Raw genomic sequence first — 9,467 nt, forward strand, 5'->3', positions numbered from 1 at the left:
CTCTTATTACAGTCTTTGGTTTAAAATCTAATTTGTCTGATATAAGGATTGCCACCCCAGCTTTCTTTTGGTGTCCATTAGCATGGTAAATGGTTTTTCACCCCTTCACTTTCAATCTGAAGGTGTCTTTGGGTCTAAAATGAGTCTCTTGCAGACAGCATATCGATGGGTCTTGTTTTTTAATCCAGTCTGATAGCCTGTGTCTTTTGATTGGGGCATTGAGCCCATTTACATTCAGGGTAACTATTGAAAGATAGGAATTTAGTGCCATTGTATTGCCTGTAAGGGACTGTTATTGTATATTGTCTGTGTTCCTTTCTGGTCTATGTTGCTTTTAGGGTCTCTCTTTGCTTAGAGGACCCCTTTCAATATTTCTTGTAAGGCTGGTTTTGTGTTTGCAAATTCCTTTAGTTTTTGTTTGTCCTGGAAGCTTTTGGTCTCTCCTTCAATTTTCAATGACAGCCTAGCTGGATATAGTATTCTTGGCTGCATATTTTTCTCATTTAGTGCTCTGAATATATCCTGCCAGTCCTTTCTGGCCTGCCAGGTCTCTGTGGATAGGTCTGTTGCCAGTCTAATGTTTCTACCATTGTAGGTTACAGATCTCTTCTCCTGAGCTGCTTTCAGGATTTTCTCTTTGTCTCTGAGACTCATAAGTTTTACTATTAGATATCAGGGTGTTGACCTATTTTTATTGATTTTGAGAGGGGGTTCTCTGTGCCTCCTGGGTTTTGATGCCTGTTCCTTCCACAAATTAAGGAAGTTCTCTGCTATAATTTGCTCCAATATACCTTTTGCTCCTCTCTCTCTTTCTTCTTCTTCTGGGATCCCAATTATTCTAATATTGTTTTGTCTTATGGTATCACTTATCTCTTGAATTCTGCCCTCGTGATCCAGTAGTTGTTTATCTCTCTTTTTCTCAGCTTCTTTATTTTCCATCTTTGGTCTTCTTTATCACTAATTCTCTCTTCTGCTTATTTATTCTAGCAGTTACAGCTTCCATTTTTGATTGCACCTCATTAACAGCCTTTTTGATTTCGACTTGGTTAGATTTTAGTTCTTTTATTTCTCCAGAAAGGGTTTCTCTAATATCTTCCATGCGTTTTTCAAGCCCAGCTAGTATCTTTAAAATCGTCATTCTGAACTCTAGTTCTGACATCTTACTAATGTTCATATTGATTAGGTCCCTGGCAGTTGGTACTGCCTCTTGTTCTTTTTGTTGAGGTGATTTTTTCCATCTTGTCATTTTGTCCAGAGGAGAATAGATGAATGAGAGAACAAAATGCTAACAGCGTAACAACGACCCCAGAAAAATATACACTAAACAAATCAGAAGAGACCTGAAACCGGGAGAAAAGAAAGGGAAAGAGAGAAAAAAGAAAAATAAAAAGATTAAAAACAAACAAACAAAAACAGAATATGATCAAATATGATCAGGCTGGTGCATAGATCAGTGCCACACACTAGATTTTGGGTGTATTTTGGTGTGTTAGAATAAAGTGCCTCCCAAAATTTTAAAGAAAGAAAGGCTTGTATATGTACAAAAATAAGGGTAAATATGATGAAGGGATGGAATATGACTGTAAGGATGAAAATTATAAAAGATTTTACAAAAGGAATTGATAAGATAAGAAGTTGTTTGAAAAAAGAAAGAAGAAGATTTAAAAAAAAAAAGGGAGAGAATGTGATCAGTCAGGAGACTAGAACAAAGCCATACACTAGAGATTTAGGGTATATTTTGGTCTGTTACAAGAAACTGTATCCCAAAATTTTAAAGAGAGAACAACATATATATAGATACATAGATAGATAGATAGATACCAAAAATAAGGTTAACTACTATGAAGGGATAGAATATGACTCTAAAAATGAAAAATAAAAAAGATTTTTTTATAAAGGGATTGATAAGATGTTGGTTGAAAAAGGGAAAAAGAAAAATTCAAGAAAAAGAAAGTTAAAAACAATTAACTTTGAAAGACTAAAGAATCACGGGAAAAAAGCCATGAATTCTATGTGCAGTATTCCTCTAGTGCTGGAGTTCTGCCGTTCTAATTGATGGGTAAACTTGGTCTTGGCTAGCTGTTCTCGCTGATCTTCTGGGGAAGGGGCCTGTTGCCGTGGTTCCCAAATGTGTTTACCAGAGGCAGAATTGCCCCACTGTTGCCAGTCCAGGCTAAGTAATCTGCTTGGGTTTGCTCTCCGGAGCTTTTGTTCCCCACCATCTTTCCGTACAGCTTTGGAGGATGAGAGTGAAAATGGTGGCCTCCCAATCTCCGCCCTGGAGGAGCCGAGAACTCAGGGCCCCACTCCTCAGTGAGCCCCCAGAGAAAAGCAGTCAGTCACTCCCGTCTCCCCGGTCTCTGGTCGCACTCCGTACTCACCCGGCCTGTGACTGAGCATTTCTATCTCTGGCACCCGACCCCGTGTGGAGTCTCCAAACCCAGCAGATCCCTGCGGTGCGCTCCCGCACCTCTTCTCCTGGGGGAGGAAGGTTAGTCTCCCCAGATCTGCCGCTTGTTGGGTCCCTGCTGGAAGAGCAGTGGCCCGACTGTGCCACGGATCACAGTTTATGGCAACCCCGAGCCGAGAGCCTGCTCCTCGGCTCCATCTCTGCAGCCGGCTTCCCTGCTCCAATACCTGGGAGCTCTGCCACACTCAGGCACCCCCAGTCTTTCTGTGACACCAAGGGTCCTGAGACCACACTGTCCCGGGAGGGTTCCACCCCCTGCTTAGCCACTGGAGCAACGTCCCTCCGTGGAGCAGGCTTCTAAAAGTTCCGATTTTGTCCTCTGCTGCTCTATCACTTGCCAGAAGCGGCGGACGGAGGCCCCTCCCCCACCATCTATCCTCCCGAATATCACCTCAGATTCACTTCTCTGCATGTCCTACCTTCCAGAAAGTGGTCGCTTTTCTATTGAGAGTTGCTGCTATACTTTTCTTCCATTTCCTGTTGAGTTCGTAGGTATTCAGAATGGTTTGATCTCTATCTAGCTGAATTCCTAGGACCAGACAAAATGTAGGTCTCCTACTCCTCCACCATCTTGCCCATCAATTTCCAAGATATCATTTTTGTCTGACACTTTTCATAAATCACTAATTAACTCCCTTCTCATTTCTCTTAGGATTGATGTCTGGCTTGCCCATTTCATAGAGGATACTATTGGGAAAATACTGATTGGGAAGGAGAGAGGAAAGCTCTGAATACAGGTATAGTTTGTGATTCTGTGATTATAAACAAAATAAGGCACTATCCAACTCCCTTCCTGGCCTAGGACTTTACAGTTTTGCATTAGTGAAACAAGAGTTATTGACTCCTACAGAATCGTAGATGATTTGTGAAGAATAATGCAAATTTTCAATGTAGATTTTCTCAAAGTGGCAGCATGTACTTGACAAGAAAACTGAAAATTCCTGTGTGAACATCTCTCCTCCAAGAAGTTTCCTGCTAACCGTACTGCTTAAAAGTACTCATGACATCTCCCTTGTTTCGGCACTGCTATCTGTCTCAGATACAGACTATTCTGATGTGCTCCCCCTCCTCTCCACCCTTGGTAATCACACAGTCCTTATGCTTAGCTCCTTGAGAAGACTCTTCTCTCAGGATAGTCTGAGAGAACTGTTCATCTCTTTATAATCAGTCTTCTGCTGTCAAATCCCTTGTCCCCACCAATCTACCTTGGAAACTCTGCTTTCATAGCCCTAAGCAACGTTTCCTTTGAAACCTCTTGAGCTGGGTTATGAAGAAAAAGCCCTTGGAATACATAGCTAGCCTCTTTCTTTCTTTCCGTCTTTCTTTCTGTCTTCCTTCCTGTCTTTCTTTCTCTCTTCTCCCTTCCTTCTTCTCTTTCTTTCTTTCTTTCTTTCTTTCTTTCTTTCTTTCTTTCTCCTTAAGAATGTAGGGACACCATATATTTTTGTGCATCATTCATTACATTTGTTTGCTCAACAAATGTTTATTGAGTGCCAAATATGTGCCTCACATGGCTTAAGGTTTTGGAAATACATGAGTGAAAATAACAAAAATCTCTGCCTTTGTGGAGCTTCTCTATTTTATTGGGGAAAATGGAGGGGAAGACTGGTAATAAAATAAAAGGGAAATTTACAGTATGTAATAGGTGATAGGTACTTTGGAGGGGGAAATGTAAAGTAGAATTAGGCACGGATGGAAATTTTCAGTTTTAAGTAGGGTAGTTAGGACAGGCTTTATTGAGAAAGTGTCATTTTAGCAACCATTTGAAGGTGATGAGGGAGAAATGTGGGGGAATCGTATTATAGATAAAAGTAACAAATACGTGTGAAGTCCTAAAGCAGGACCGCGTTCCAGAGACAACAAGGAGGCTAGTGTGACTGGTGCAAGGCAGCGAGAAGAAGAGGGTAAGGAATGTGATCAGAGAAGAAACATGGCAGTGGTGAGATCTGGGGTAGGGAATGCACATTATTTTAGGCCTTGTAGGTCCTTAGACTTTGGCTTTTCCTCCGAGTGAACTGGAAAGCCACTGGTTCTTAAGAAGACTCAGAGGATCTGATTTACATTGCAACTAAGTCCCTCTGGCTGCTGACTTGAGAAGAGACTCTGGAAGCAAGTAGCAAGAATGCAAGTTGGAGCCCAGTTGATTCTGTTGCAATAATTAATGTAAGAGATGGAGGTGATGGTGATGGGATCTGGGTGGTAACAGTAGAGGAAATGAAGAGAGTTCTAATTCTGCATGCATTTTGTGGGTAGAGCCAACAGGAATTGCTAACATGTTGGATTTGAGATATGAAGGGAAGAGAGGAGTCAATGATGGCTCCACAGCTCTGAATCTAAGCAGCAGGGAAGGATGCAGTTGCCATGATCTAAGATGGGAATCACTGCTGATAGAACGAATTTTCAGGAGAAGCTTAGGAGTTACAGTATTGGAACATGTTCTCTTCATGTAGTAATGTGGGACTGTAAACCGATTATACAAGCTGAAAGTGGGCAAAACAATTTTAAAAACCAATTGGAAAATTACAGTTGTGTCATTACCTTTAAAAGCTTTTATCAAAATATTTAAAAACTCTCTTGCTCTTATAAACATAGGGAAATGAAAAAGTACAAAAATAACGTTCAGCACACTAAAATTTAAAACATTAGAGACACTGAAAATTAAAATGTTTATTTCCTATAAGAAAGAAGTTTATCAAAAGTAACTTGAACAGTGCTTACTTTCTTAGCATATAGCTTACAATATAGAGCAAGCATCTTTTCCATGACTTGACAAATTGTCATATTCCTTTTCAAGTTAGGATCCTTTGAGCTTCCAATGTTGTGAAATTTCTGGAAACTTTTTAAATATGAATTTCTTCACTGGCATCATTTCCTCTGGGACATCATCATCTCTTCCATTATAACCACTTTCCCCATTTATATCAGTATGTTTGCCTTCACTAAGCTCCTCTGGCTGCATATCTAGTGTCTCAAAGGGGGATAATGTTAACATTCACAAAATCAGCTCTTTTTTCTGTAACATCATATTTGTTCTATTATAATTTCACTTCTAATGTTATCAGCCATCACTTTTTGTTTCCTTTTTAAAATATTTATTTATTCATTCATTCATTTATTTATTTATTTATTTATTTATTTATTTATTTATTTGAGAGAGAGAGAGAACACAAGTGAGCATGCAGGGGTGAAGGGCAGAGAGAGATGGAAAGAGAGAATCTCAAGCAGATTCCCCGCTGAGCACAAAGCCTGATGCAGGGCTGGATCTCACAACCCTGAGATCATGACCTGAACTGAAATCAAGTCTGAGGCTTAACCAACTGAGCCACCCAGGCACCCCTCACTTTTTGTTTCTATGCTGCATTTTCTTCTTCGTTAGCCAATATCCTCTGTCAGTTACCCCTTTTTGTAAAATATAATGAGGGTTTATTATTGGGAGACAAGGAGGTAACACAATCACATGCTTTGCTGTCTGTGCAAATACACTGAATGAACGGAATAACAAATACACAGCGCCCAGTCACCAAAGACTTTGCAAGAAGGGCCATGATTGGCCACTGATCATAAAACATATATGTTATTTATGTAGCAATTTGTAGACTAAAGAGCAGTAAAGTCTGTATTCTATGCGATTACTTAGAGTTAATATGCTATGGTAACTGGAATTTGAACTGTGTTTTTGGAAGACTGATGGAATTTACCTAAACTGTGGGGACTGAAATTTGTAGATGCTGGGACCATGTAAAACAAGTTCTGCTTTATTTAAGATGTTTTTTAGACAGTCTCATGTGGATATTGAGATAAACAAGTCTGAAATTCATGGAAATAATCTTGGAAGGGAACCAAAGTTTGGAGTCATTGAAAGCAGGAAGCAGCCAAAAGTTCTGGAGCAACCTTATAATTTTCTGTCATGTTTAGAATCCTTTCCAAATGTATAAACTTGATGTTTTATTCCCAACATTATATGCCAGGGGGTCTTCATGTAACTTAAAAACTGTCATTTCCCAGTTTACATATTCTAGGGAGCACTTAATGATTTCCAGCGAAGCTGTTAATGTTAAACCTGGATTTGTACTTTCTAAATTGATTAGACCATGGAACGCTCTATGATGCTTAAGGTGATATAGATATAAAATAAGTATTACCTTGTATTGGGTCACTTTATTCTTTGGTATAACACCTTATTTGAAGAAATTCCATTTAGTTTATTTATGCAAGGAAAATTAAAGAACTTACTGAAATACTCTAAAAAAACTTCTTTCCAAATATGTCAGAGAGACTAAAGCCTTCAAATCTCCAGAGCATATTAGTTCCAGGAAGCATGAACCCAAGACTGAGCCTGATCTATGTCAGTATGTGTAATAGTTTTCATAAGAACAATTTAATATAAGATTTGGGGAAAAAGTAAACCAAATAAAACAAACCACTTGGCCTTAATGTCTGGTGGGCATGACTACTTAAAACTTCCCATTTATATTCCCTGATTCAAAAATTAGAAGTAAATCTCCTTTAGGCATGCTGATATTAAATTCTGATGGTTTCTTTATGAAATAAACATTGAAATGTAGCCTTATTCTTACACTAAGAAATTTGCTTTGTTTTTATCTTAATAACTTAATATTAAGAATCAGAATATATCTAGAACATGCTTTGTAAGAACTTGAATTAGAATAAAAAATATTCTGCGTTTTTAGACAATGAACTTTGTTATTCTATCTACTCACCCCACTTACAGGGCACCACTGTCAAACCCGCTATCCTCAGCATCCTCCTGCTTCCAATTTTACCATCTCTCTTTCCTCATCTCAGTGCTTCTTTCCTCTGGATTCCCAAAGATCTGTGTAAGCTGCCCCCATCTGACAGTCCTTCCTGTGAAGCTACACCTGATCTTTGTCTCCCCATCAAATTTGCCATATTCCAGAACTTCCCTTCTTCATTTGCTCACTTCAAAATGTACCTCGTTTGTCCCTTGAAAATTGATGCTATAAATTGTTAATAGCTAACAATAGATTAATACCTCTATGGAGATTTACATTTTAATCAGAAACCACTATACATGCAATCCCATCAAAAGGATTTTGCTCTAACAGTGGTATTTCTGCCACCTTGGCTAACTACTTGGGAAGATATTACTGATTAATAACCTGAATCACTATGCAGCTGGTTACCTTAGCAACCATTGAAGTAGGTTCTTCCTTGAAGTTTTTTCTTTCCCCCAGTCTAAACTCTGATAGGGATCTTGAGCAAAATTTGCTTTTATAAGGACATGGGTGGGATTTTCCCCTGAATTTGAAATCATAAATCTCAGAGCTTGAAGGCAACTTCAAGGTCACCTAGGCCAATACTTTAATCTTACAGTTACAGAATTCAAGATAGGTTAGATGACTTAGGCAGAGCCCCAAAACTTCCTGACAGAATTGCTTCTTAAACTCTTAAACTCTCTCTGCCATGCCTTGTGAAATGTACAAAGGATGTAAAACACGTGGTTTGGGTAACAGAGCTTTAAGCAATGCCTGCATAAATGCCAGTGGAGTACTGAATGCTGTAATCCCTCAGTAAGTGGTTGCTGAGTGGTTATCTGTGGACTACAGCTTCAGCGGGGCTTGGGTTGGATTGTCATTGCAGTGGAAAGCTGCCATCACTCAGCAGTGCAAGGCTACACAGGAAGACATTTCAATCAGAGTTTGAATTTTTGACAGTCAATAGCCTGAGCTTCCTTTGTAACCAAAAAGTATAGTAGATTAGTAAACCAAGGCTAAGTTCCTAAAAAGTGAGGAAGACACTGAAGGCAGATTGGTATTTGGACCAACAGCCCATGACTTCCCTCCACACGAAGAATGGCAGTAAACACCTTCCTGGGCAAATCAGTGAATCATGGGAGACCAGGACTATTTATTTTCCTATGTGCAAAGATACTCAGGGTATTTGTAGTATGTATGTGAATACAATTATGAATTGTTTAGGCTATAACTTGTTAACTCAGAGAACACCATACAACTAATGAGGCCAAGGTCACAAGTTTATTCTTTTGAGGACAATTTTAATTTCATTCTGTTCATGCCCTCTGACTGCAACCTGCTACGGCTCTTAGGGAGCTAGAGGAGCTTTCTCGTACTGGAAAAATAACTTGAGACTGTGTTCCTTCAACAGAACAAAACACAAGATTATTTACATATTGGCATTGGGTTCATTCTTTTCCTGAATAATTCACTTAATTTGTACTCAGACTCATGTGAATAAGATGGTTTAGTTTCACTTCATTTTAGACAATCAATCTGGTTGTATAATGTAAACTGCATGCAATAATTAGAGGAAAATTCAAATTTTAGTTTTGGGTTTTTTTTTTAATTTTTATGCATTTATTTGAGATAGAGAGAGCTCATGAGTTGGGGGGAGAGACAGACGGGGAAGGAGAGGGAGAGGGTGAGAGAATCTCAAGCAGACTGCATGCTGAGTGCAGAGCCTGACATGGAGCTCAGTCTCAGGACCCTGAGATCATGACCTGAGCTGAAACCAAGAGTCAGATACTTAACTGACTGAGCCACCTAGGTACCCCAAAAGCAACATAGTTCTTTCTTTTTTTTTTAAAAGATTTTATTTATTTATTTATTTATTTATTTATTTATTTATTTTAGAGAGAGAGTGTGTGTGAGCCCGAGGAGGGGCAGAGGGAAAGGACAAGCGGACTCTGTATTGAGCACAGAGCCTGACACAGGGCTCACCATCCCAGGACCCTGAGATCATGACCTGAGCCAAGAGATCAAGAGTTCAATGTTCAACCAACTGAACTACGCAAGTGCTCCAAATTTTAGTTTTTAAGACTAAACAAATGCATAGACATTTATAAATGTATTGGCTTCCAGGATTGACTCCAGGATCACCTTAACATATGCATTTGACTCATTGAAAAGGCAGTCAAGATTCACATTGTAAATGGATTTAGGAAATGTTTTAGTTGTCTTTTTAAATCAGTTGCTGATGGGGCACCTGGGTGGCTCAG

Source organism: Neomonachus schauinslandi, chromosome 12 (genome assembly GCF_002201575.2).
Source record: "Neomonachus schauinslandi chromosome 12, ASM220157v2, whole genome shotgun sequence".
Taxonomy (NCBI): Eukaryota; Metazoa; Chordata; class Mammalia; order Carnivora; family Phocidae; genus Neomonachus; species Neomonachus schauinslandi.